Source organism: Pogoniulus pusillus, chromosome 17 (genome assembly GCF_015220805.1).
Source record: "Pogoniulus pusillus isolate bPogPus1 chromosome 17, bPogPus1.pri, whole genome shotgun sequence".
In the NCBI taxonomy this organism is placed as follows: domain Eukaryota; kingdom Metazoa; phylum Chordata; class Aves; order Piciformes; family Lybiidae; genus Pogoniulus; species Pogoniulus pusillus.
Window position 1 is genome coordinate 8,886,767 of NC_087280.1, and position 7,432 is coordinate 8,894,198.

General features: G+C 43.0%; 1 protein-coding gene across 4 annotated transcripts in view; it reads right to left on the reverse strand.

Annotated features, from left to right (window-relative positions):
• Positions 1 to 7,396, reverse strand: part of CGNL1 (cingulin like 1) — a 56,814-nt gene extending 49,418 nt beyond the window's left edge. For 3 of the 4 annotated variants that reach the window (XM_064157531.1, XM_064157532.1, XM_064157529.1), the window contains exon 1: positions 6,621 to 7,396. The gene's annotated coding sequence lies outside the window, so the exon portion shown is untranslated. Of the gene's footprint in view, positions 1 to 5,569; positions 5,751 to 6,620 lie in introns of all 4 variants that reach the window. The other variant, XM_064157530.1, reaches the window with a different exon arrangement.
• Positions 7,397 to 7,432: the final 36 nt, after the last annotated feature.

A 7,432-nucleotide genomic window follows, 5' to 3' on the forward strand; every position in this document is an offset into this window, starting at 1 on the left:
TTTTATGTCATATATTCTCTTCAAATTTACAAAATTCTAACTGTTTGTATTTGTTCAGGTATTGACAGAAGCAGCAGCTGAGTGACATAAGGGTATTTAAGGATTCTAAAAGCAGTTTGTGATTTCACATAAAACAGCTGGTTTGTATCCAAACATCTGATATGATTACACTCACTCCACAAGAGATTCTCTGTTGTTTCACTACATTTTCCTCCAATTGTCAGTGTTAGAAACTTTGTATTTTGTTCCAAAGGAAATTATCTAAGTACATCCCAATGGTATCATTATTGTTTAGATAAAAGAGAGTATCCTGTTCATATTTTGAGGCTCAGGGGAAAAAAAAATATCGTATTTGATAAAAAAAACCCACCTTTTATAAAGCCCGTCTCAAATAAATGGAAAAAGTTATGGAAATTGTTAAGTTTTGCCAGTGCTTCAAGAACACAAAATTAGTTATTATCCAAAATGCATAAATAAGAACATTCCTGTACTCCAAAAATTAATCCTTGGCTTTAGATGTGACACATCACTGGACCTTCTTCTCAGTACTCCCACTCCAAAAAATATAAATCTTGTCTTCAGAAATTGCAGTTACAGCAACACCAGATGCAACCTTGATTATATAAATATAGCTTGTTCCTAAATAACATTAAGGACTAGTTATATCAGTACAATTGCACGCAAAGACCAAGGTCTCATCTGTATGAAAACACACAGAAAAGAGTTAGTCTCTGGATATGCAAGTATTTAAATTAAACACAAAATAGACTTTAATATTTACTCTGCTCACACAAGGTCACAGCTGGTTATGGCTGTTATTTTTCTATTGTCTCAATTACATTTTATTCTTTAAACCCTTGGCTCCACATATGTCTAGTTTCTTTCAACTAACTCAATCATGTACTTCAAAATTTAAATATGCAGCACTTAAGGCTCTGACCTCAGCCACCAGGAGACAAGAAGATGATATCATCATACTTGGTCTGAGAGATATAAGCTGAACAGAAGAGAGCAGATGAGGAACTCCAGAGGAAAGGAGCTTCATAATGTGCTGGGACTGCTCCACCAGGAGATGTATCACTTAGAAAGGCTTACAAAGCTTATGCAACGAATGTTCCTGGTGTGCATTTAGCTTGTACACTGAGCATAGGTTTAACCAGCTCGCAACAAGCTGCCACTTTTCTCACCTTCCTACTGGAATAGTGTAATTACTGGGAAGAAATGCAAGGGTCAGACCTGCTTCTTTATGAGGTGTCTATTGAAGTAGAGTGTAACACCACACGCCAATTGTTCTTGTAAGTAAAGGCTGCTTTCCGTATGTAACAGCTAATGGTGTGCAAATGACTGCATGAAGGCATACCTCAGACCATTACCAGTTTCAACAAGGCCTAACAAAATATTCTGGGCTTGTTTCACTCCACTCAAAACATTCCATCAGTTCTATAAAAGCTCAAGTTTCAGCCACTACTTCTGCTTTATAGAATCATACAATTGTTTCGGTTGGACAAGTCCTTTGAGTCCAACAATCAAATTAAGATCACCATGGCCATTAAACTACGTCCCACATTGGCATGTCCACACATTTCTTGAAGACCTCCAGGGGAGTAACTCTGCCACCTCCCTGGGCAATCTAAACCTCCCCTGGCACAATTTGAGGCCATCTCCCCTCATTCTATCACCTGACACTAGGGAGAAGAGACTGACCCCCACCTCCCTACAACTTCCTTTTAGGTAGTTGCAGAAAACATTAAACTCCTCCCCTCAGCCTCGTCTTCTCCAGACTAAACAACTCCAGTTCCCCCTCCACTCCTCGCAAGACTTGTTCCCTAGACTATCCATCAGTTTGCTGCCCTTTTCTGGACATGCTCCAGCAACTCAATGTCCTTCCTGTAGTGAGGTACCCAAAATTGAACACAGTGTTTGAGATGTGGCCTTCACCAGTGCTTCTTTGACATCTAAAATGCTTTACATTGAAACATACAAAAAAACCACTTCTGAGTGTTTTTATGAACGCAAAATACAACTTCAACTGCTTATCAAGATATCTTTCAATAGAATTTAAAGTAAACTTGAAATATTCCTAATGGATGACAATTACTTATATGGCTTTTGCAAATGTCTGTGAGAGTTTATGTACACGCACAGAAATACATAGGCACATATATATATGAATGTCTAAGTACAGGCAGCTCATCATGTAAATCTCCTCTACACAGTGTATTTATATAGTTTCGAGACCAAAATTTTTGCTACATTAAAATTGTGTGTGCTATGTACATAATATTAAAGAATTATGAACTTCCACAAATGCCTGGAGTCAAGCTCCCATCAAGCTCAGACTGCTTGGAATTACGGCATAATGATTCCTATCATGCCTGGGGACCCTCACATAAAGGGGTTGATGTGCAAATAACTGAGGCATCTTCCAGTTTTATGAAACCCCTTATTTTTTTTAAAGTAAAAGTGCTTTCTGAGACATTCCCCCAATCACCTTTTTTCCTCATTGCTCTCTGTCTTCAACAAAATTATAGCATGCTTGTTTTCAATCTCACAGTCAATTTGATAATGCATCTTAGAAATACAAAACAGTTTAAAACAGTTAATTTGGCTAAAAATTTAGAGGCACTCACAGAAAAACTATACTATGTACTTAGAATGTTTGGCTATGTATTTTGTCATCCCTTCTACTCCACGTAAAACAGAAGGTTATAAACCTCCACTTGGATAAACTCCTTCAAGGAGTTTGCCAGCTCTGTTGGCAGAGATGGCACAAGGTCACAGCAAATACACTGAGCTCTAATCCCAAACAGTGGCGATTCCATGACTACCAGTCCTCTAAATCGTAGCACATGCATTCCTAATGTTAATTTCACAGGTTTAAACATTAATTTTTCATACTTAGCATTTAGATTTAACTCTGCTCAGCGAGTCAAGGCCAAAGAAGTTCTGAAATATGTTAATGTTTACAAATAAAGATGCCTGGATGTTTATCACTCCTGGAACACATTAACTACCTTCCCTCACAATACCGTAGTGATGTAGCATCCTCAGTGGGAAGACTCTCCATTCTTTAACAAAGAGCAGCAACGACAAAAACTATCAATTAGGGCGTTTCACACATACTACCAGCACAGCATTCACGGTATATTTAAGAAAACCTGTAAAATGCACGAAGTCAGTACTACCTTCCTCAAAATGAAATTTATTGAGACCTAAAAACAAAATCCGTGAAAATCTAACATCTTATTCTCAACCTCATGCCATTCAAGGGACAGCTGTTGATCTCTACATTGTAAAGGCTCTAAATAGTATCACTGAACTGATCAGGTAGAAGATAACCTCCTACTCCTAAAAAGGGGCGGACACAAGAACGAAGAAATACAAACATCTTAAGCCTGCTTTATCTGAATATATATATGGGTGCTCAGGGTTGCATAAAGAGGGTGAAGAAGTGAGGAAAATGGCTCATTATTTTAGTGTTCACTGCCACATCTCAGAAATCTATTTGCTACTTCCCCTCTATCCACACAGGTAGACACTACCATAGACTGACCATTGTTTTGCATAATCACATTCTCACACTTGATATTAATACACATTTTCAGATTATCAACACAATAAAAGGGCCAGATAATGACAACATCACTGACTGTGACTTCAAAAAGCAGAAATGGTAAACCACCAAGCTGCTGAATCAAACTGTGCTGATCTACTTTTGTTCAGTTTCTAACCTCAGCAGAATTATTCGGCCACAAAACACTTATGTAGCTATTTTTACGTATTAACCTGTCTGCTGTGGTGCAGGCTGAATAAACTCCTTGCACATATGTTCATCTTGCATTGCTCCATGACAAAATATTTTAGAATTTGAGACTGAGGTCATGCCACTTCACCTACACATTTTCAGATGACACTGAAGAGCCTTGACAAACTAGTTTCACCAATACTCCCAGAAAGACCAACTTCCTATTACACAAGGTAAACCAGAAGGAACTGTCACAGATTCATTTTTTTCAGCTTTATCATCCTTTTATTGTGGTAAAATCCCTTACACAGGATACACCACAGAACATTTTTGCAGTGAACTGAACTCCACATCACCCACATGTACTCTGTCGGGTGGGCCTAAATGCATTCTCAAGCATTTTACTAGTAATGGTGAGATCTAATAATGCCATGAACAGAAACTAAAATAAGTTGGTTTGCAATTCAGACAGCCTAAACTGTCATCCCATTTATCAGATTTAAAATCAAAACGCAATCAAATCGAATACCAAGAATACAAACAGTTACATGATGCACCCACAGAGAAGGCAGGCTCTTTGGAATACCACCACAGTTCCTGCAATCAAAGAAATTAGCAACGATAAGCCCTCCCTTTTCATTACTATCATATTACCAACATTTGCTAAAATAACCCTTTCTAGGGTATACATGCACTGAAGTGGGATTTAGGAACAGTTAATGTCATCTGTAGTTCAAGGTATATGTAAATCTACAAGGCATTATTTTCCAGTGATTAATATATTTCACTAACATTCTAAACTGTAAATACATACATGTAAAAAGAGCAGTCCCTTTATAGGAGCAGCATTGATTTTTTTCCCTCATAATTAATAACTATGTATATATGAACATTACAATGAAAAACACGTGGGAACTTAATATCCTAAGAAAAAAATAATAAAAACCAGAAGCACAGAAGTAGAAATACTAGAAATACTGCTTTCTAAATGTACAGAGCCCTCTGTTTTAAGTGTGGCTAACTATGCCTCAAAAAGTGTGACGTGTAATAATAAGAAATTCAATTGCCTTTCATAGCATAACAAACTTCTTGCTACACTACTAAAGTTACATTCCAATAGTGTATGAAAAGTTTTTACTTCTGCTTACAATATTTTCTGGAAAGAGTCAAATTCAAGCTAACACTCATTCTTACTAAAGAAAAATAAAATAAAAGCAGCACCAGCTTACAGTAACTAGGGATACTTTTATATTAATAACCAGTAATCACACCTGGCTTAGTACACACCGTGAGCATAAGTAAATTCATTCTGGGCCTAACATGAGAAAAAAAATGAGACAATTCAATTACATTCCCAGACAACAGAGTTGCTAATCAAACAAGGTCATAGAAAGTATCTTCAAAAAAGCAATCAGTGTTTTGGGTTTGCCATTTAATTATGGTTTCCTAAAAGTTAAAGTTCTGTTAAAGATAGCTCTATAAAGAGATCCTTAACTATGAGACTAGTGGCAGTGGTCTGAATGTGTCAGACACTGAAATCTATCAAATTCACATGGATATATCACATAATTTCATGTTAGGAGGGCTCTGATTCACCTCCAAGTTTCATTTTACATGAGTGCATGAAGTGAAACAGAAATATAGATGTTCAGCTACATAAAACAAGTCTCAAAGATAACTTCCCTTGTTTCTCCTCTGATAACTGCTCAAACTACACTGAAGTGATCTTTTCTTTAAATACTTACATAATAAAGAGGAAAATGGGAGAAAGAAAAAAGCTGCAATAACTTTTCTTGTCAACTGTAGATGATAACCCAAACTCACCACAAGTTTTATCGCAGCACTGATCTCCCCGTGAAGTTGTCATCATATGGGAGGCATAGAAATTATACCAGATGCAACGTTAATTGGGAAGAACAAATGGCTGAGCTGCCATTCTCAGCTTTTCCCATGAAAAAGAACACACACAACACGGACACACCCTTTCGCATAAATACGCTAATTCCTGAAATAAAAGGGAGATGAAGAAGTCAGAGTGCCCTCAGCTCAGGAATGCCAGGAATCCCGGGAAGAATGCGTGCGAGCAGGCGGTCCCGGCGCCTCCGAAGCAATACGGTCTCGGCGACCCACGGGGGGCCCCCGCCGACCCGCCCAGAGCTCCCCCGCCCGCGGGGGGCGGCCGGCGCGAGCGTAGGGAGTTCACCTGAAAGCACAGGCCGGCAGCAGCACCGCCAGTTGAGGCACTGCAACCAGCGCTTCGGGGCAGCCGCCGCCGCCGCCGCCACACACGCACTCGGGGCAAAGAGCCCTCACTCTCTACATCCACCAGAGACAGCTCAGAAATATTTAGGTCTTATCGGAGTCTGTTTTCAAAGAAACTCTCCCTTCCGAGGCCCGCTGGCAACTGTCCCCGCTCCGCCATTTAGCACGCCCGCCGCGGGGACGGCACAGCCGCCGCTCGCCTCGCAGCCCTGAGAAGCGCTCGGGGAAAGGCCGCCCCGCCGCAGCCGGCGCTATCAGCCTCCTCGCGCGTAACCAGCTAGACGTGCGGGGAGAGGCGTGTTGTTCTCTCCTCATACCAGACGGACTGTCCGTCCTTGGCCTTTAGAAAGCAGTACGTTTAACAGAGCGAGATGGAAAAGCAGCAACCCAGGGCACCAGAGCGCGGGGACCCACATCCACAGCTGCGGTGTCGCGCCGCCAGCCCCTAAAGCACAAGACGACGTTCCCTGTAGCCGCCGCGCTCCGGTCAAGCCGCGCCACAACGCGTTCCCTGTGCCCAACTGGCCCCGGACATCGCGGCAAGAAGAAGTGGGGGTACGCGGTGCTCCCCACCCTCTTGTCGCACACAACCGGCCGCCGTGGCTTTCCTCACCCGTCCCGAGCCGCCTCGCCCTCTGAAAAAGGATTCCAGCCACTTTCGAGCTACGCTCGCAGCCGCCCACAGCCCCTGGAGCCGAGCGCGGACTGCCCACCCCCTGCAGCGGGGGAGGGGGTCCGGGAGCCGCGGCCAGGCCCTGCCGGGGAGGAGCCAGGCGAGAGGCGCTCCCTCAGGTGAGCGAGGGGCTTACGCGCGCGCGCGCCGCTTTTTCCCGCCCATCCGCTGGGTTCCTGAGGGGGAGCGCGGTGAGTTTGTCGCGACGGAGTTCCCCCAGCAGACTCCTGTACGCCGCAAACAGAGAGGAAAGCACCCATCTCCTCCCGTGTACGGGCTGCGCACACGGTGCCAGGGCGAAAGGGGGTGGCAAGAACAGTCCTCTGAAGAAGAAAACCGGGCCAGGGTCCAGGTCGTGTCAGCTCTAGGCTGCTTGACAGTCGAGTTTGCTCTCCCTCGCGAGTGCAGACCGTCGGCCTGTGGAGGCGGCTGGCGAGGCTCCCACTACGGCGGTAATAGCTGAGGCAGCACAAGAGCGGCGCAGGGGAGGCGCGGGTTTAAACGTGCAGAGGGTACGAGGGAAGGAGCGAAGAGCTGGGCTTCAGTCTGGAACACGTAGGACAACATATCTGTACTGTTCAGAGAGTGTCATCACAAGCATCTATGGGCACATCTAGGTTGTCTTCAGCATTTGAAGAATTTTCACAACGTCTTCATCTGGGCTGCAAATACCACGGCAAGATGTTTGCAGATTTCTGGAATATTCTACCTATATAGTGAGAACTGAAGTGCTGCCGTGCATGTCTTGCGCC